The sequence below is a fragment of the Chroicocephalus ridibundus genome, chromosome 2 (genome assembly GCF_963924245.1).
Source record: "Chroicocephalus ridibundus chromosome 2, bChrRid1.1, whole genome shotgun sequence".
NCBI lineage: Eukaryota > Metazoa > Chordata > Aves > Charadriiformes > Laridae > Chroicocephalus > Chroicocephalus ridibundus.
The window spans coordinates 90,214,873-90,235,972 of NC_086285.1; the positions used below are offsets into that span (position 1 = coordinate 90,214,873).

Genomic DNA, 21,100 nt, shown 5'->3' on the forward strand with positions numbered 1-21,100 from the left:
TGAGGTGATGCAGACTCCATTGCTGCCATTAACGTTACAACTCGGATACAATTTGGGCCAACATCACTGCAGCTTAACACTGAAATAAATGTTTTCGATTAAAAACTCAGCAATGATAATTGAGTTTTCTACCTCATATTTTTCAGTAGCATGGCCATAAGCTACAAAAGGGTCAGATCTTGTTCTTCTTTATTCTTGTGGAAAGACTTCTATTGTCATCGACAGAAATCGTTCATGCCTGAGTTTTATGACCCGTTTTGTCTCGCAATTGTCAAGCACAGAACAGCTGATCTGTGAGGACGGTAGTGGGGAGGAAAAAGGAATATTTTAGTTAATCAACTTCTCCATTTAGTTAAAATAACATTGGCGATTCTTACTTAATCATTTTATTTGTGATATTATTTTTTTTATCTCTTTATTCCTCGTGCATGTCCATTAAGGAAATTCTCTATCTGCTGATAAAGAGCCTGGAATAGCAGCATTGCAACCATACATTAGAATAATGTAGGATTCAATGGTTCTGCTCTTATCACCTTGTGGTGCTTTAGTCCCTCTAATAACAAGCAGCAACCTGGACAAAGTGTTTTTTACATCACTGGAGAAGGCTTATTATACCATAATGATCCTCTCTGGACAAAATCTAAAAATGATGCAATATAGCTCAGCTGATCCTATATCTGAAGTCAGTCCTTAATATTCATCATTACATTTGGCTTTCCGGATTACAGAGGCATGACATATATTCCTGCATCTAACTCAGTTCGGCTACAGTTTTTGAATGAGTTTGCTCCTAAGTGCAAATAAGAGACAAGATGCCAAACTTGAGGTAGAGCCATTTTTCATCACAGGGTTGGGGCAGGGGAGAAGTTGTGTGTCTTTTTTTATACGTATATCTCACCTCTTGCTTGTATGATCCATTTGCTCCAATGGCACCTTAGTGTTTTGTTTCTCTTGAAAGACCTTGGAGGTGAGATTTTCTTTTTGATGAAGGGCTATTCAGAGCTTAGTGTTTTCATATCTTAAACCATTCCATGCTGAAAATATATACCCTTTCCATCGCATGCCAGAAAGAAGACAATAAAACTGCCATAGCAGAATAGACTGCAAGGTAAGTAACTGTTTTCTAGTTCTTTAAGACAACTTGTAAAAAGAAAATGGGCAGTTTTTTATAACAATAGTTGAAAGACTTGATGTATTTATCTTGAAACCTAGAGGAATTTTTATATCATCAGTAAGTTCTGACCTATTGATCTGCCTTCCATCTGGTGACACTATTTATACTCATGCAGAGCACAATCAATAGTATAGAAAAACCATATTTTTCCTGTATTACAGTTATATTTTAAGTGACAGAATAGTCAAGGGAGAGGGCTTCAATAATAAAAAAAATTTAAATAAGAAATATGGTTTGGGGTTTAATAGCTTGGCCATATTGATTTTTACCAGCGTTATTTGCCGTATTTTACCATCAGAGGAGTTGTCATCTCTGCAAAAGCCATCTTTTTTTCCAGTTAACTGTTTTAAGTTGGATAAGCAAATAAGCACACTGAGGGATTGGTATGCTTTCCTGAACTGTAGGCCAAACTTTCCTACCCCAGGGTCCTGGCAACTTTCTGCCCCATATCCTCTGGCTCCTTGGGATCCTTTAAGCTAAACATTTTTCAAAAATATGCAAAAATCCCAGTGCTTTCCCTAGTCTAAGCAGTGCAGACAACCATGTCACAAACCAAAGAGGTTTCCAGAGGTTGTGGTAGGAGGAGGGAAAGCAAGAGGACATTCTTGTCTGATGCTCCAGCAGAAAGCATTTAGAGAAACATAGGCATAGATGCTGGTCTTAGGCAACAACAGCTGCTCAATACTGCAGAGGAACATGAAAAAAAGCCCAGTGTCTCAGCCAGTCTGACCTGGAAGAACCTCACTCTGAACTCAGCAAATTATGTTCCGTAGAGTTTGTGCCATGGGGTAAAGCTTACCTGGAAGCACTGCTCAGGCAAATGAGATCTTGACTGTATCTTTGCAGCTCTGACTGACTATCAATCCAGCATACACTAGAAAATAAAAAGGACAGATAAACTTCCTTACATTGCTGTTGCCAAATTGACACCCTTGTAACATATTTGGGGGCAGGAGACCAGAGTGTAATAGAAATCCAGATAGAAAATGCTAACTGGCCTTCAACGTAGAGAAATGCAAAGAAATTGACTTGAGCTACATAATTAGCAGCTTATCAAATCTATTTTAGAAAGCAGTAAATAGTGAAAACAATAGCTGCTGAGGAGGTGAGGGGAAATCTATACATAGAAGTCCGACACCTTGAAGAACACTGAGTCCAAGGTGGAACCACTGTTCCCAGGGGTCAGGCTGCCAGCAGACTTGGACACGTTGAGAAGTTAGACTGGTGTCATGCTCCCCCACATCTGTGGTGCTGGTCAGACCTGGATGGGAGGGCCTTGGTTATTGTGAGTGAGAAGTCTGTGATTGTTGTGGAACAGAACTCTTAGAACAGAATTTATTACTCACCTTCTAGAGCGTACTAAATAAAATTAACTTTATGCGTCAGTGGTGTGCTTCTGTTCTCATGTCTATCTGACTCAGATTCCCTCCAGGACAGCATAAGAGCAAGAATAGCAGAGCTGACATTTTGGGCCATTGGACTTGCTGAATGTCATCTGAACACTGGTGTTGTCTTCTCTGGGGTTCCCTGCATTCATAGATGATCAATATCTGACGCTTCAGAAGAAGAGGGGAGGAAAAATAAAACATAATTTAAAAGAAGAAAAAAAAAACCTTTCTTGCTTCTACAGTGAATTTCTATTTTCGTAGCCTCTCCCATTAAAATCTTTTGTGTTGTTCCCCTACAAGAGTAGCTAGCCTTCTGAAAAAATATCAAGAAATAATAATAAGCGTTGCCTGCATGAAATGCCTATGGAGATGACATGAAATGCTGCAACTCTACTGTATTCTTCTAATCAATTATAGCCCAGAGTACACACACGTGCTTTTAACTGTTTGTTGAAGGAATTTGCAGCACTCTGCTGAGGCACTGTGGCTTCATGCAGCTCCAGGGAGCCGGTGCCTGTCAGCGCAGTGCCCCTTCTCAGCCGTCATTTTCTTCACTTTAAGAGCAAAGTCAGAGAAACTGCCAAGGAGTTCATCTTGCACAAAGCAGCTTGACTCCCTCTGGGCCCTGAAGCAATCAGCATCAAGTGGTGAAATCCAAAAAAAAAAAAAAACCTAAAAAGATAACTCAGGTACAAAATGTATACCTTAAAAGTTAGGAAGAAAGAGAAAAGGATTGTAATAGAATATCTGATATTGTTCTAACAGCCGTCCTTTGGGAATTGTATATTCCTTGTAAACTTCACAGAATGAAAAGCTGAAAGATAATTCATCTGAAACTAGTGAATGAAGAAAACCACAGCTGGAAGAGTAAAAAAGCATTCACTCTGCAACAGCAATGAATTTATTAACTTCAAGAGGAAGATAACAGATGCTGTCAACACTGTATTTGCACTTGCGCATCACACAGCACAAGGTAAAGGAGGTGGCGCAGCTGAAAGTTTCACAGGGGCCTGAATTAATAAACAACACTAATTTTGATACAATGTAAAGCTGAGGCTTAAGCTGTTGGGGACATTTCCTGTAAAATGGCAAAAAACCTACACTCTGTTATTCCAAGATTGTTTGTTTCTGTTTTGGTTTACCAGGCTCATTTTATTTCTTTTGTTATTAAAGAGGAGATGGAGTGACATGGATAACAACAAAATTTAAAAAAAAACAGGTTTTGCCAGAACAAAAGGAAACCTCAGATTTAAGCGCAATTTTATGTGAAAGACAGACAAAGGGAAAACACTGATTTACCATGAAAGGTAAATATTTTAAAGTAACCGAACAATGCGTTTCTTCCTACATATGTATGAATGTCTTTGTGCATTACTCTTTTCATCAAGCCAGAAATCGTTCAGGCCATCCAAGGGAGTGTCAGAACACATTTTCAAGCTCGTGAAGTGACTGTAACTTCCTTTGAATTCGAGACAACCAGTACTAACATGTAGGTAGGCCTGAATGATGTCTACTTTAAAATGGTGTCTGGAAGAGTTGTCTAGAACATGCATAGTGGCACAACCTTCCACTGTGTAAAAAAATGTGTAAGGATCTTCGGAATGCTTTCAAAACACCTGTAAAAATCAAGCAGGGCACTTGAAACACAGATTTACTTAGGAAAGTCTAAAGTAACAGCAGAACGATTTTAACTGAAAAAAGCTTGAAATGGTTATGTCTTGTATCATTCTTTGTTTAATATAGTCATGGTCCAGCTTTTAGAAAGGTACTGGAACATGGATACTATGAAAACAGGAAGATGTGAAGTACAAGAACTGTACAAGTCATGAAGTACTAGAGTAAACAGGGAGAGTTCTGTCATTATAATGAATGTTTAGACCCTGATATATTTTAATAGACTATTGGATTATTCCTATTAAATCAATTTAGTGTTCAGGAGATGCTGAACAATTTTATAGTTGTAGAAAAGTGGTAGATAAAACAATACCTTTTAATCTGTTCCTGGCTAACACTAAAAGGTTTTTGACCAGTGGTGTTCAGTTAGATCTCATGTAAAATGCATAGACAAGAGAATTGAAAGACAAGTTAATCTACAACTACAACAGCTTCACTAAGCTAGATTTTAATAGCTGCCTGTAGTCATCTGAATCCTTCTCACTCAGGAAGATAGATGTAACTGTCCCTATTTATGTGCCCCAAAAGAGCACTGCATGGTAACTAGGTTTCAGGTTTAACGTAACATAAGAATTAAGGAATGGCTTGGAAAACAAACTTGTGACTCCCCCTTCGTGAAGGAGCAACACAATGGCAACCCATGATCCCAGCTTCAAAATCTTGACCACAAAAATCATGAGTTGCTTAATTGTAGAACTTTCAATTTCTAATAATGTGACTGACCTAGTTACTGAATGGGGTTGCCAGATGCAGTTACTCTGAGATCCAAGAGCTTTGTTCAGTGGTTTAAAAACCCATAGTTACTTCCTAGCCTAGCTCTCACTGTCTTCTCCAATGACAGACACCTACACTGCAGCAATTGTTTAACTAACATACCATATTCCACCAGAACGGAGAATGTTCACATATGAAATCAGCAAATGTGAAGCAGACTCTTATGAATAACCTCTTGGGCATTTAATGAGACAAAACGTCTTACTCCCAGCTGAGTTGAGGTGGTAGCTGTGTTGCAGAGCCTACCAAGAGCAGAGGACCGGCCCCTCTGGGCCCGCAGTGTGCTAGGGTGTTCACGTGGAGGGGGGTGCTTCAGGCTGAAGGGGTCGGTCAAGGTAGTATAGGCATCCAGTGTGAAAGTCAGCCTCACCTTCTCTTTGCTGTATGAATGATCTGCCTGGAGGACTACAGCCCTCGAGGTGCAAGCTAGAGGAAGAGGATAGAGAGCTTTACTGAATCAGGACTCTCAGGATATTAGATCAATATAAATATAGGATTTACAAATAGCACGTATTTATTATAGATTTTCCTGGCAGTTTGCTTTTCACTTTAGAACTCTTTCAACATATAATACATATAAATATAATGCTTTATGTTATACAACTTGGAAATAAACCTGGTTTTATGCTTGATATTTCAGTTTTAAAGAACTTTTATTAGTACTTACTGCACCACACCTGTGCAAGCCTTAGCAAGAATCTTCTGCAATTTTCTTTCTTTGGGGGGGTTTTGCCTCTGGTTTTGAAAGGATTCTAGGGGATACTAGGCTATGTTTAAAACATTAACCCAAATTCAATTCTATATTGCACCGATATTGAGAGAATTTGATATCAATTAAACTACTATAACTCACCCAAACACAGCCCATGGAAGCTACTGCGAAGATCTATGTGGTCAGGAAAGTGGGACATCTTGCAACACACCCACTTACCACATTAAAAGAAACCATTTGAGTTGTTTCTCATAAATTTTTCATGCTACAAACTTTCCTGTATGTCATATTTCTTTTGTGTCTTATTTTTTGCATTGGTGTATGATTTAGAGATGTGAGCGCCTTGAATGTTGGAAATGTCCACACAGATAGTGCGCTAAGAGAACTGAGTGGTTTTATAAAATACCAAGAGATATGCACAGTAGAATATCAGCCAAAAACTGGCTACAAACTATCATGCACCAATGCGCACAGAAGAGGAAACCACAGTCACAGGTCTATCTGTTTTATTACTGTATGTTTTTCTTGTATTTGCACTTTTCAAAGCTGCACAGAATCAAACAGGTCAAACTCTACATTCTCCATACTGAGTGTAAAATCCATCTGGTAAAATATTCCAGGACCATATTAGAAAAAAAGGTACTACTTCACCTGACAAAGATGTTGACAGTGGCTTCACAAGACTAAAGGAGAGTTTGGAACCTGAAACGAAAGGCAAGAGGAAAGATGGTAAAGCGCTTTCTCGTAGCCTGGGTGAACACCACATCTGTGTATGATTCTGAGATTAAATATCTAGACACTGTCAATGATAGTTTTTTAGGTTTGTCCCAGACCAACGTGCAGGAAACTGTTCAAGTGATATCATTAGAAGTGACTATGTAATGAATAACCATAGGACACTTCAGGATTTCAAAATCCTGAAGCTACTAAATCAAAAGGTCTACTGCTGATTGATTTCAAAAAGAGAAGTCATATATAAATGAGAAAAGTTGTTAGAAAAAGGTTAAAGAGATTAATCATTCCCAATGGCACAGTGACTACCTAATAGCACCGTATGGCTTCTCAAAGTTAAGGTATACAACCTATTAGCAAGACTTGAGAAAACCCAGCAGGCTAGGGGGTATCATTAGAAAGGAAAATTCTTTAAAAAACTTTAAACTATGCTGAAATTTGGATAATAGCTGGAATAATAATCACTAAGCAACCAATTATATGTAAAAACACAAAATGGCAGCAGCACCAAAAATAAAGAGTTTGAGAAACTATCTGCAGATATCACCAAAAAAAAAAAAATCCATTTTCAAACACATGAGGGAGAAGCCTTCTAGGGAGTTTGTAGTACAAGGAAATGAATCAAGGCATGAAAAAAGCACGCAGAGGAAAGGAGGCCATAGCGGGGCAGAAAAATTACTTGTTTACAACCCTCCTTAACATGGATAATTTCAGGGAGATTTCTGAGCTGAACCTTTTTTTTTTGGTGTAGACACATTAAAGAATATGCGCAAATGTCAGCGGAAGTTATTGAACGAATAGATAAAATTAAAGAGTAAAAAATTTGCAAGACTGGTTGATATTTACCTTTTGCTCTAGGGAAACTTGAAGATGAAACAAGTAAATCACAAACCTGTCTCTCAGAAACAGTGTGGAGGCAGAGGACTGACACATGTGACACCAGTTATTTCAGAAGGCTGTAGGGGAATCCAAGGACTGACCAGTAGCTCAACGTTTCCAGCAGGTTAATTAGTTGAAACTGGCTGAAAAATAGAATTAATGTGTACCTGAATAAATATGAACATTATGGTTCATAAATATGAACAATTAGGGCAGAGCAACATGTATTTTGCGAAGGAATAGCTCTTCTCACAAATATATAGTTCTCTGAAGTAGTCAGCGAGCCTCCAGACTGGAGTAAGCAGGCTGATATAGTGCACCTTGACTTTGGAAAGGAGTTGAGCAACATCTTCTACCAAAGGCTCTTTAAAAGATGAAGATGTCTGTGGAAAAGGGGACTAAAATGGGTAAATAAATTACTCAATAAGAGAGAGAAAACAAGTGGTAGAAATAGTTTTCGCAGGGGAGGAAGATTACCAGAAGAATCCCTCAGAGATTTGCACTTGACTCCATGATTTTTAATTTAGTCATTAATGATCTTGAAAAGAAGCTGCCCAGTGAAGTGGAAAAGTCTGTCAATGTTAATAAGTTATTTGGGACAATGTATATGAGCAATGGCTGTGAAAACTGCAAAAGCACTTCATAGTAGTGACTGACTAGATGACAAAATGGTGGATGAATGCAGAGGAGAATGCAAAAGTCCACTTTATTACCTTAAGTGAGCTTTAGTTAATCTTTTGACAAATGAAATTTATAGAAATTAAATACAAAATTAAAGTCGTCAACCCATTTCAGAAACAATACGGAACCCTTAGAAAACCTTCCAAAATACCGATTCAGTTCAAAATTTGTATCTGCGAATTGCATCTTTAAGTATACAGATATGCTTCCCTTGATTTTCAGGTTTCATGGACTAGATTGAAACATCTGATTTCTGTTCTAGTAAATCAAATCTAGCTATGAAAACTTCTGATGTAGTGTTATAATTTAATTTTTATTTCACATGTGGATAAACCATTTAACATCTCTTTCCAATGTAAAGATCCAGAAATAATGTCTCAATCATCATTAAGCTGCTGCAACTTTTAATGATCTTTTAAAATAAATATATTGCAACTTTTTTATGAAGCCAGGACAACAGTAAGTATACCTAATACATATCATAAAATAATTAATAAAACCTAAAGCCAAAAATCTCTTAAAACTAAACCTGAAGAACTTTTCTACATATTTTCCCCCCACAGGGCACTTCAGTCAATATGAGTTCATCGAAATTGTTGTTTATGCATATTTTTCTGTCTAAAAAAAAAAAAGTTTGGAAAATTATTTCTGAATAGCTTTAGTTCAGAGGATTTGCAGAAAGCTTTCTGTGACACTTAACCTCTGAGTAGGGACAACACAGGCATTTGGGAATAGCTACGCACAACTATGTGGAAATTCCCTTATGAAAAAAAAAGGTGGAAAAAAAAGAAAAAAAAAAAAGAAGGAAAAAAAAAGAAGGAAAAAAAATATAAAAGATGCCTACCTGTCTAGGTCAGTTGAAAAAGCCACAGGCCACAGGCAAGTTACACAAGCGTGAGGCATACATGTATCTGCAGCAGCAGTGATGCCAGCAGAGCCTCTCCAGGCAGTGGGCCACATACAGCATCCAAGCTGTTGTCATGTTCACTATCACAACTCCATCAAGGCTGGGCAGTGCTACAGAAAAAAGAAAATTGCATGAGAACAAAGCCTTACTAGGAAATATCCTCAGATGAACACTGTTCTGTCCATTTTTTATTTAGGGGACTGATAGAGCAAATACATCTTCTCTTTATACCGAGAATTTGGGATTTTCCTATTTTATTATACCTTTTCAATGTTTTATCTACATTATCTATGTGATTGGTTGCAGGTATTTGTGCTATTTCAGGTAGCAAGGTAGCTGTAATAGCAAGATTTTTTTTTGGTACTCTTTAGTTCCTTTTTTAAACGTACCTGTCTCTTTCTACAGTGATGCAGGTATAAGTCAATTGCTAATTGCCTCCTCACTCATTTTTCCTAAGTGTAAGAATGCACTCTGGTTCCTCTTCTGTAGCAGAGATACGCAGTACACACACATAGTTCAAAATGCTGAGCATCTTTAACACCCACTAAAATATTGTTCATCTAAACTAAAATATAGTCATCTAATTTAATTTTCTCCAAAAGAGTTAGAACATACTGGACAATTTTTGGTCAATCTCAGATTTTGAAGAAAATTATTAAGTTACTTGATGGCTTTAGAAATAAAGGGCACCCTAATACTTTTGTTGATTCAAAATTTCAATGTCAAACATAATTCTTCTAATATGCATATACTGTTATTTTAGTTGAATGCAGTTTTTGGCAAAATCTTTGAGTACATGCTTATTTAAGTTGCTCAGAGCTTCTTGAAGTTTATTTTTCTTATAACTGTCTCATGATTGGCATTCTAAGTTACAAACACATCTGAATATTGATGAACTAATTGGAGAGGTCAAGACTGGTGTCAGCCTGGGCAGTTCTTATCATGCCATCATGGAATTCATAATCTTCAAGGATACGGGCCAGCAGAAGAGTAGAACCAGGAGAACAAACTTTCGGTTGTTTAAGGAGTTAGTGGATGGGACCCCCTGACAGAATAAAGTCCCTCCCACTATGGGAGAAAATCAGGTTCAAGACCACTTGAGAAACCTGAAGGTAAATAAATCCATGTGACTTGATGAGATGCATCCCAGGGCCCTGATGGAATTAGCTGGCTAATCTAGTGGCCTTCTATGATGGAGTGACTGTATCAGTGGACAAGGAAAGAGCTACAGATGTCATCTACCTCAACTTCTGTAAAGCCTTTGATATGGTCCCCACAACATTCTTGCTAAATTGGAGAGAGATAAGGGTAGAATGGATGGGCTGTTAGATGGATAAGGAATTGGCCGGATGCCCACATCCAAAGAGACACAGTTATCGTCTCAATGTCCTAGTGGAAACCAGTAATGAATGGTGCCTCTCAAGGATGCATACTGGGACCAATACTATTTAATATCTTCATCAGTGACATAGGTAGTGGGATTGACTACACTTTCAGCAAGTCTGGAGGTGACACCAAGCTTAGTGGTGCAGCTGATATGCTTCAGGGAAGGGACGCCATCCAGAGGGACCTTGACAGCCTTGAGAAATGGGCCCATGCAAACTCATGAAGTTCAACAAGTCCAAGTGCAAGGTCCTGAACCTGAGTCAGGGCAATCTGCAACATCAGTAGAGGCTGGAGGATTGAGAGCAGTGCTGTGGAGTAGGACTTTAGGACACTGGTAGATGAAAAATTAGACATGATCTAGCAATGCGCGCTTGCAGCCCAGAAAGCCAATCATATCCCGGGCTGCATCAAAAGAAGTGTAGCCATCAGGTCGAGGAAGGCCATTCTCCCCCTCTACTCTGCTCTCATGACACCCCACCTGGAGTACTACATCCAGTTCTGGGATCTTCAGTACAACAAAGACATGGACCTGATAGGGATGGTCCAGAGCAGGCCACTAAAATGATCAGATGGATGGACCATCTCTTGTATGAAGCAAGGCTGAGAGAAAGGTTGAGATTGTTAACCCCGGGGAAGAGAAGGCCTGGGGAAGATCTTGTTGTAGCCTTTCAGTATATAAAAGGGGCTTATAAGAAATATGGAGAGAGACTTTTTATGAAGGCCTGTAGTGATAGGACAGGGGCAATGTTTTTAAACTGAAAGAGGGTAAATTTAGATTGGACATAAGGAATAAATTCTTTACAATAAGTGTGATGAGACACTGGAACAGGTTGCCCAGAATAGATGCCCCACCATTGGAAGTGTTCAACGTCAGGGTGGATGGGGCTTTGAGCAACCTGTTCTAAAAGATGTCCTGGCCGGGTATTTGGACTAGATGGTTTTTAGAGGTCCCTTCCAACCCAAATGATCCCATGATTCTATGATTCTATGATCTGTGAAGTGATGATTGTATTAGTTTGTAATACAGCTTTTCGGTTCTTTAGGATGAAACACAGTGTAGCTTTGCAAATAATGAGATTTCCCAAAATGCTCACTTTTGTACAATGTTCCTCAGATGTATCAGTGACTATTTCAAGTTGAGCATTTCTAAACATCTGCTTGTCATATACTATATTGTGGTTAAAAATGAAGAAAAATAAGATAGCTAAATGCATACCAAACATGCAATCAACAACTATATTAAAAATACCCAACAAACTAACAAACAAACAAACTAACTAAAACAAAAAAACCAACAAAAAAACGCAAGCATTAGTTAGAAAAATATGCTTTGAAATAATCAGAATGTTAAAAAATACTTTTAAGGAACAAAGCCAATGAACATTATCTAACATATGTAAATAGTATTGACAGTTTCTGATATGGAGCCTGTATATTCAACCATGTAAATGATGCATACATTTCTTCTTCCTTTTCTTAAATTGATGTTCTCTCAGCTAAAATAATTTTGCTTAAAAGTGCTTGAAAGGTAGACCCATTTAGAGAATCTGCATCTGCAGAATGTAATTGCCATCTAGTATTCCAGGCAGCTTTGCCCATCTATAGGGAGAAAGAAATAGATAAGGGGGAAACATAAAAGACAAGCAATGAGAAAGAAGTGGAATTATAGACTGCTGAGAAGCAAAACTACTGCTATCAGTCCTGCCAGTTCATGAGAAACTGATCTGCAATTCATGAATGTGACAAAACACATTCTCCTTACAAAACAATAAAACACAAAGACGACAGATAAATAGGGACAGAAGGAAAGGTGCCCTGGTATACTCAGTGTAGAACTGTGAATAGTATTTCCACTTAGGTAGATCTTCTGTGTGTTTACAAAGCAAGGGCATGAAGAATGCAGAAATAAGAAAAAAAAATCATATTTTTACAATTGAAAAAATGAACCCTACAAAAATGAAGAGGTAAATGAAAAATTTTGAAATTATATATAACCTACTGATAACTGGGAAATCCTGGAAGCCTTGTATTTGAGAAGCTATGAGAAAAACTGTTTACTTTTTTCTTGTAATCTAGGCTTCTTCCTAGCTGATAGAAGCTGAGATTCTTTTATGTGTTTTCTATTGTTGTTTTGCTTTTTTCATAAGAGTGGAGCTCCTGCAATCCTTTGTCTATGACTCCTTTTTTCTCTGATTACTCCAAAGTAACTAGGTGTCTTTTTTTACTGCTTTGTATTCCCACGTTTTTAAATGCATTGGATAGGAAATTGCTTTTTCTCCTCTCTGCTGGAAATGCAGGGGTGTTGTTTTGCTCTGGAAGCAAAGAAAGGAAACTTCAGGGATCAGACTGAGTGAAGGTTTTATGATTCCAGGCTTTTAAAATCAAGTCAAATAATACATGCTATTGATTACTCATTCAAATGCAAGCATGGTACTTTTAACTGCCACTTTCAACTTCATCAGGTTTGGTCTTTAGGCCTTTCACAGATCTCGACATTCCTTCTTCCATGAGTTTATAGGTTCATTTTAAAACCCAGCTGTAGAATTTCTAGCCCCGGATCAACATTCTGGAGTTTCAGATTAACATGAGGAAGTAGGCGAATCTCTGATGGAAGAGGTCTTAAATCAAACAGCTACCCCCACATGACATTATAGAAAGTCTTAATCTAGCATATTTGCACAATAAGACCTTTCTAGAGCTTAACAGCATCACTGGTTCCACAGCAAAAGGTCTGTGTCTTCTTGGGCATTAACACTTCCATTACAAGCCCTTTCCATCTTTTTTTCTCAGCTAACAAATTCCTTCTCCTTCTTGCATATGTATGCAGAACAAATAAGGGTGATATCTCAAAGGAATTGCAGTAACAGATTAAAAGTAATGTGCAGGATCACAATTATGTTATACTTGTCCAAAGTGAATAAAATAGAATTAATTTCAGATTTATAATCACAAAGAATGGGGCTAATGAAAGGCACTAATTACATCCCTTTAACGTGCTAAGCATAAAATAAGTAAGTATGGATAATGTATTATGATTTTAACGAAGGTCAGGAGCATAGGTTTTCAGGAAAAGTTCTAGGCAACAGAGAAGAACCTACACCTTTAAAATTAGCAAAGATGTCTGGAATATCAGATTTTCTTTTTGGTCTCTTTAGATGACACCTTTCAAAACTTCATTTTATATCCCTGTAGTAAGGCCAGGAAGACATAACTGTTTAACCTCCATTTTTTGAATGCTCTTTGGGGCATCTTTTTTGATGATAACTTTGACTCCTATCACATCACTCTATGTTTATTCTTTACAAACATTTAGCAAATTATTATTTTCTCAGGAATGCCTCTAAGTGCTGATTTTAGTTGTGCATCTCAGCTTACTCCAGAAAAGTAGGTTTTTCACTCATGTAAATGTCGCCACAAGAAAATTCTAAAAAAAGAATTAGGTTTCCATGCAGGAAACAGAAATACAGAATTAGACAAAGGTATGGAAAACCAGTCCATCTTAAAATTATAATATTCAATATTTCCAAATAACAGCAAACAAAAGCACTCAAAGAAATGCCAAGGAAATTACGTAAATCACAACCTTAGTGATTAGCAAATGGAAGAGGAAAATTAGCTTGCTCTTTAACTGTTATTTCTGAAACACGATTGAAGTGACTTTACATCAAGGTCCATAGGAGCTTGTCAGCTTGCAATAACATTCTGTCAGCCAGGCTCCCTTTTCTCTATCTGTGCTGTTATTTAATACCTGGTGTCTAAAATATTGTTCCATAACATATTGTCATACTCAGAATTCAAAAAACCTCTCTGTGAAGATTATCTTCTGAGCATACCTAATTCTAGTAACCAGTTAGTGACAATTTGACACAGAACAAAAGTCTCTGAAGAATTCTGTTTGTTTTACCCTGCAAGCACTCTTTATGCTACCATGGTAAGGAGCTTTCCTCTTTATGTGTTTGATTCATGTAATAATACTGCTTGGGATCTTGACAAAAATATTATGGAATCAAAAAATTTCTTTCACAGCCATTCAAGTTTGCACCAAACCTTCCAATGCCCATTATCTTTTTATTTGCAGTATTCTTCTGAACTAGCAGACGCAGTGATGAGCAGTGGGCTTTTCAGCCATGTCCTGTGCCCTGCTTATCATTAGGTGCTGTGTCAAAAGCGTGTTCTAAATGGCACGAGTGTCGCCTAACAGAAGAAAAGGTATTTTAAAAAGTACATGTTTTCAAGTTGTTTTGGCAATGCTGTATTTAGCTCTATTTTACAAACAGAAGATTAAGTTCTTCCCTTTTTTTTTTTTTTTGGCAAAGTAAAGCTAAAGCTGGTGAAACTTGGCAGGGGTATGTGGAAGGGAAGCAACAGCAACTCTATTTATGTTTCATTCTCTGTGAAACCACAGAGCCTCACAACCAAATTGCAGCTGTCAGGCTTTAGCCAGTCTGCAGGCACTACAACAGGGTAGGAAAGAACCGAAGCTGAAAGACGAGCTGCTGTATAGTACATCTCAGGTGAAAACTTCCCAGGGTGCAAATAATGTCTCCGAGCAGCATTAACAACCCCTGCGTGTTGGCTGCCCGGCATTGAGGAGGACCCATGTTTGTGTAGCTCCCAATGGAAAAGCAGCTTTGCTAAATAACCAGAAATGGAGACGAACTGAATATATCTTAAATCTTAAGAAGCAAAGCGCAGAAGCGTGGGCTTATTCTCCACATAGCCTTACCACGTGGGGGAAGCCACGTTCCTTGGGTCTGATCAGAATGAAGCATGTGCCGGAGAGATTTGTTGAACTGATGCTTCTGCGTTCATTGAAAGCCCACTAAGTAAATGAAAAATGTTGCATTAGCATTAATAAGCTTCAGAAACTAAAATCCTATGATCTGCAGAGCATGAGCCTGATTTCACAGTAAATCGCCTCATTGCAGTTTTTGAGCTGAACAAATGTAATGAGATTAGCAGCCCCCTTTCATAGATATTTCTCATTTCACAATATAAATGGATACGTATAGCTTATAGATTTGTTCCTGTCCGTTCTTTACCACCAACTAGTAATTCCATCAGATGTGTATTCTTCTCTGATAATCCCTTGAAACCGGTTGGACTCAACTAATCATTATGACTTGGAAAAGGTAACAACTTTGAGTCAGTACTTCCAGGAATAAACTTGAAAAGACAGACATTTTTATTACTTCTGCACAGCAAACACACTGATTAGATTGTGACATTCTGAATGAAGAAATTATAAAATATTGGTAAGCAAGTGCTGACATGACAAAATTCCATTGAGTTATTTCACTGATCAACATCTTGAAAGGCAAATTTGTCAGCATCTATAGAATAAAGAAGCAGAGAGATTTACAAAAAATACAACTCTTGAAGGGAAAAGCTTCCTTTTCTGAACATGAAAATATCTTGGTGAGAAAGCAAATCAAACTCTCCAGAAAATGAAATCCTCATTAAGAAATGAAAGCTGGCAGCGGAAGAAAATTGTAAGCCAGGTTGCTCAACTTATCCATGTTGTGTCTTCAGCTGGATCAGAGGACTGGCTTGCTTTGAATAGCACGCCCTGAACAGTCAAAAAATCTGCATCGCTGGGGACTTGCCCAGCAGAGAAAGGCAGCTGAGGTAACAGACCTCCACTTCCAGGCTCGCACTGCACCATGTGGCAGAGGCACAAGGGACAGTGCCCTAGAGGAGACAGCCAAAAGGTTTGTCCAATTCCATGGACCCTAAAGTATTCTTAAATGAATGCTACAACAAGAAAGTGGGAAATCAGCCTCCAGTCCTGGTACTGGGCAAGCCGAGGATCTCCCATTCCAGCTTATTTGCAGATATACCAGTTGTAGTAGACTATTTTGCACCAGCGGAGCGTTGCAGAGGTATCCCAATGGAGCAGTAAATCTAGCCCAGCATATTCATTACGGAAGGAACTGCTGAGCCTGACATTTACATGACCTGTAAATGATATCGGTCTTCCTTATTTCACAGTAGACTAACCATGTTGGATGTCACCTCAGGGTGAAATGTGTATACTTGGGTATACATATATGGTTTTGTGAAGGAACTGCAGTACCAAACATTTTGGTAGGAGAAACTTGCTCATACCAACTCTGACTCTTGCATTAAGCAAAATTAACATTGAATAACACCACATATTCCCCAGGATCATGGGATTTGACAAATTATCTTGGCCTATCCTAGACACAGGTAATGAGGGGCTCATTAGGTGCTTAAACATAGTGATTTATCCCTTTTATGTGCACAGAGGTATCTGAGAAACATATGAGACAGACAGCGATAAGCACACGGTCTGGTTTTCTTCTGGAGTGGCAACTGGAAGCTAAACAGGAGGCCCTGTGCAAAAATGGCACAGGAACCCACCTTCAGGTACCTGAATAACTCCCTATTGCTTATGGGAGAAAACAGGAGTAAAAAAAACCAGTCCAACAAACCCAACTGTGCATGCTACTAGTTAGAAGACTTTTGGCTGCGAGCACTAGCACTGATTACATGCCAAGTGATTATTCTGAACCTTTAAAAAGAAAGTCATTAAGGATTTCATGTGGAACCAGTATTGAGATTACAAAATTTACGCAGCGCCCTCCTTGCTTCAGAGCAGAGCCATCCAGTCTGGCACCTGAAATGCATGACACGTGTTTTTGTTTGGCCAGGGGTGGCTGTGGGCATCGGGGTGTGGGGAGGGAGGGAAGGGCACGCATGTTGCCCAAATGCCCTGGAGAGAACTGGGCTGCCGGTGATTTTCATTCCATCACTCCCACGTCACTCTCGCCTGTTCATCTGCTTGTCAGCCTCAGCTCCCTCCTCCTCCATTCCCCTTCATCCTCTTCACCACGGGGTTTATATCAAGGTGATGGGAGGATTCTGGCTTCAAGGTCCAACGAAAAATCATTCATGGAAAGGACAGAGACTAGCTTGTCATTTAGAATTTTGTCTGAAAGGACATTCCATATTTCAAGAGGTTAGCCTCCCCTGTCGCATGAGACGGTTGGACACCACCTGCAAAAGAAAACAGATTCTTTCCAAAGTGCTCGCAGGTTATTTATGACCAGTCGTGAACAGTGATTAACCACACTTTTTTCAGCATTTCCTCGCTCTTATTTTTTTAACTTAATTTTTCACCTATTTTTATCTGTGTTGGTAATTCTTCCTTCAGCTTTTATCCTATTTCAGGAGACCTTTTCCCTCTTTGGAAACAGGAGAACGGGAGAAAATATTGTTTAATTCTTCAAATGGGCCCTATGCTTAAGTGCTGTAGGGAAGAGCGTTGTGAAATACAAAAGCAAGAGGTGACATAGACACAGCAGGCAAGCAGGAGTCACAAGTTTCAGTACACAGTGGTTTTTGCATTTTGTTCATTTGGGTGTATTATCCAGGGACTAGGCAAACATATACAGAATGAAAGGCTTCAGATTGCTACACTGAATGGCAAGATTGGTATTCTTATTTATACAGCTAACTTATGCAAGCTGGTAGATGAGCATCCACAGTGACATACATGTGATTTATGGCAATCCCAGATGAATGGTAGCAGAATTCATGCCAAAGATTATTTTTAAAAAGGAAAAGGAAGAGAAAATTTACTCCCTTTCCAAATGTGGAGCTTATTTTTCATTCATTCTGCTTTTCAAATACTGGAGTTATCCAGGAATAACTACAGAGTCATTGACAAACTTTATATATAAAAGCATTATACAACACATACTATCAATGACTATGCCGCTATACACACATAGAATATATTTAAAGGAAATAAACATGGTTCTTGTTTTGTTAATGTAAACTCCATTAAGCTTAAGTTTATGAAAATATCTTTAACTGATTTGAACACCTCGTTTTGAAAATTGAAAAACACAACTGAAAATTGAAAAAGCTTAAAAACAAAATACATAATTCTTCTGCCTCTGTATCATATTCCAAGCAAGTTGAACAATTTATTTCCTATCTCATCTCTCTTCTTTTCTGCCTGGCGTAGTTTTCTTTTAATCATATGACTCCTTGTTTTATATTAGCAGTATGTAAAATTATTTTATTAGGTCCCTGTTTTCACTGTATACATGCTATGTGCTTTAAATTTCATGTACATTTTACTTAGAACATGACATTTTGCAATATATTGTAATCTTCTGTATTCTGTTATATCTTTTTTAGTTATACATTTATTAGTTATATAAATTACTGTATGGTGGTAGATTTTTGTCAGTTTAATTCTTCCTGACTATCCATTAGGGGTAAGAGCTCGCTTGTTAAAGAAAGCTATAATGAATTACATAAAATTTCCTTTCATATACTTCAGTTCTGCTAAAAATATTTTTCAGGCTGCTGGATAATTAACTTTTACCCCTCCTTAGATACAGGCTGGAGTGCTCAAGGACCCACAAAATTAACGTACCATAGAATGTGCATCGTAAAGGAGAACGACATTACGGTTCAGCCTCTCATACTTCAGATGAGTCAATTATAAAATTTCAGTGACAACAACAGTGCTAGGGTTTTTTTTTACTTGACGAGCGGCAAAATAATGAATTGTTCCTTCCATTTTAATGCTTTCAGATATGTTTGTTGCAAGCACTAGATTCATGCTGGATGCAGACTGAAGACTTATTAGTTCAGAGAGCTTAGGTGGGGCTTTGAGCAGCCTGGTCTAGTGGGAGGTGTCCCTGCCCATGGCAGGGGGTTTGGAACTAGATGATCTTTAAGGTCCCTTCCAACTCTAGTCATTCTGTGATTCTATGAAGAGCAAAACATGCTGGAGACAGTAGAACAAAGCAGGGGTCAAATAAGTCAATGGATTTATATGAGTATAAACAGAGCAGCTGGAAAAGGACGTGGAGGAATCAGAAAGCAGCAGAAGGGAAATTTTAGGAGTGAAGCACTGGCAAAGGAAATGAAAATGTAGGGAGAGAGAGACCTGAGTACGCTGTTAGGACTAACAGATTAGATAGATTAATGAGTGCATACTGAGTCTAACTACTTTAATTTTATTCTCAATAGCTAAAATTAGACACCTCTGGCCTCTGCAAAACTAGGATTTTGTAAGTAAGTATTTGAGACTGAATTTTAATAAACTTATAGGGAAACAGCCCTTTTTACCTTAGAGGTTAAAAAATGGAAATCAAAATAAGGGAAGAAAAATGTAATTTTTAATGGTTTTTTTAAGCCTTACTTTTGCTTTAAGATCACAACTTATAATGGGCAGTCTAAATCATGCTCTTGTACATCGCAGCACAATGCACGTCAATGTCCTAAGTGCATGTACAATGTCCTGAAAAAATAATGCTGACAATTTAAAATAGTTCTTCAACAAACCTAGATAGGAAGAAGACCAGCGATCTGCATAGCAGAAACCTATACCATATGTATGGAAAGACATACATGAAAGTAGAGTCAAAGGGACATTTTATTTAAATGGTTGATGGTAAAGTATCTAAGGCTTCAACAAACCAAGTCATTTTTTGATGAGACATGGTAAAAATGTCCCAAAAATTAGTGTGTGGGGTTTGATACAGAGGACTGAGTCTTGAGATGGATAGGAATTTTTATAAGATTATAGGACAAATAAGTAACGGTGAAAATGGAGGGATAATAAGTAATCTTCATTTTCCAAACCTAGACCTAGAAAAATGAATGCACTGGTAGCAGCAGATACCACATTCCTTGATATGGTAAAAACCATATTCCTTTATCAAATAGTGAAGTCATAACAACAAAATATGATGCTAGTTGTATTTGTAGTGAGAGAAAACTTTAGCTTAGTAAGTCAGGAGTTCAATTCAGTTGGGATTTTAGAAAAACAAACTGTGAGAAATACTGGAAATGTTCTAGCAAGGTTGCCTAGAATGATGAGTTCAAGAATTTGAACTTGAAGAGGATGCAGAATCCTGTTGTGTCCAAAGTATTAGCATCACCTGGTGCTTGAATGTCAGGGGAAAAAAAAAAAAAAAAAGAAAAAAACCCACAAAAACCCACAATAAACCAAAACCCTGACAGGGCTACAGACTTCCTAGGATGACTAAGCAGTTCTTACGGAGAAGAGGAGCAAGAATACAGCATGTAAACATGGAAACAGGAATGTAGTAGTTTTTTACATCTTGGCAGTTTAAAGATGTGGAAAAGACCAACAGCCTACTGTAGACCTAGATCTTGCAAAGAAAATGAAAATATGACACTAATGTTTTCTTTATTCATAAAGCCAGAAGTGAACAGAAACGGTAAAACCAGTGTACTGCAGACTGACGCAAGATAAGGATAAAAATAATGAAGTACAGCCAAATATTAAAAGATTATAATGGAATCAAGTAAGAAAGGTGAGGATAGAATAATAGAAACAACAATATACGGCATGGAAAAAATGGACATCAGGATAACAAAGGGAGGGGCTGAAAGACTGACATTTGAAACCACAGGTACAAATACTGAAATGCTATAGAATAGGGGAAAAAATTTTAAACACCACCACCATCTTTTTGTGAGACCCTGCATTTATTCTAGAAATTGCTGCTTAAATTTTTTATTGACTTGTTTATTTTTCTCTAGTGTTATCCTTTGCACTAGAGAAGTTATACACATTGTACTATAAAAGCATCTCATATTCATACGATATCATAAACCAGTAATACTGGAAAACTTTGGAGCATTAGGCATACAACTTTTCCTACAAGATACTGAGAAGCCAATTAAAATAAACATTTCTAATTATTCCCCACTGTTATCAATAAGACATTTATAAGAGCACCAGTTCTTTTGCAGTTATAAAATAAAGCTGTGCAGTT

General features: G+C 37.9%; 1 long non-coding RNA gene across 1 annotated transcript; it reads right to left on the reverse strand.

Annotated features, from left to right (window-relative positions):
• Positions 1–2,020: 2,020 nt before the first annotated feature.
• On the reverse strand, positions 2,021–5,349 carry LOC134510723 (uncharacterized). Its single transcript, XR_010069698.1, has 3 exons — positions 5,216–5,349; positions 2,521–2,730; positions 2,021–2,048 (listed from the first exon to the last, which is right to left on the reverse strand). It is a non-coding gene; the product is annotated as an uncharacterized LOC134510723 (long non-coding RNA).
• Between the last annotated feature and the right edge of the window lie 15,751 nt (positions 5,350–21,100).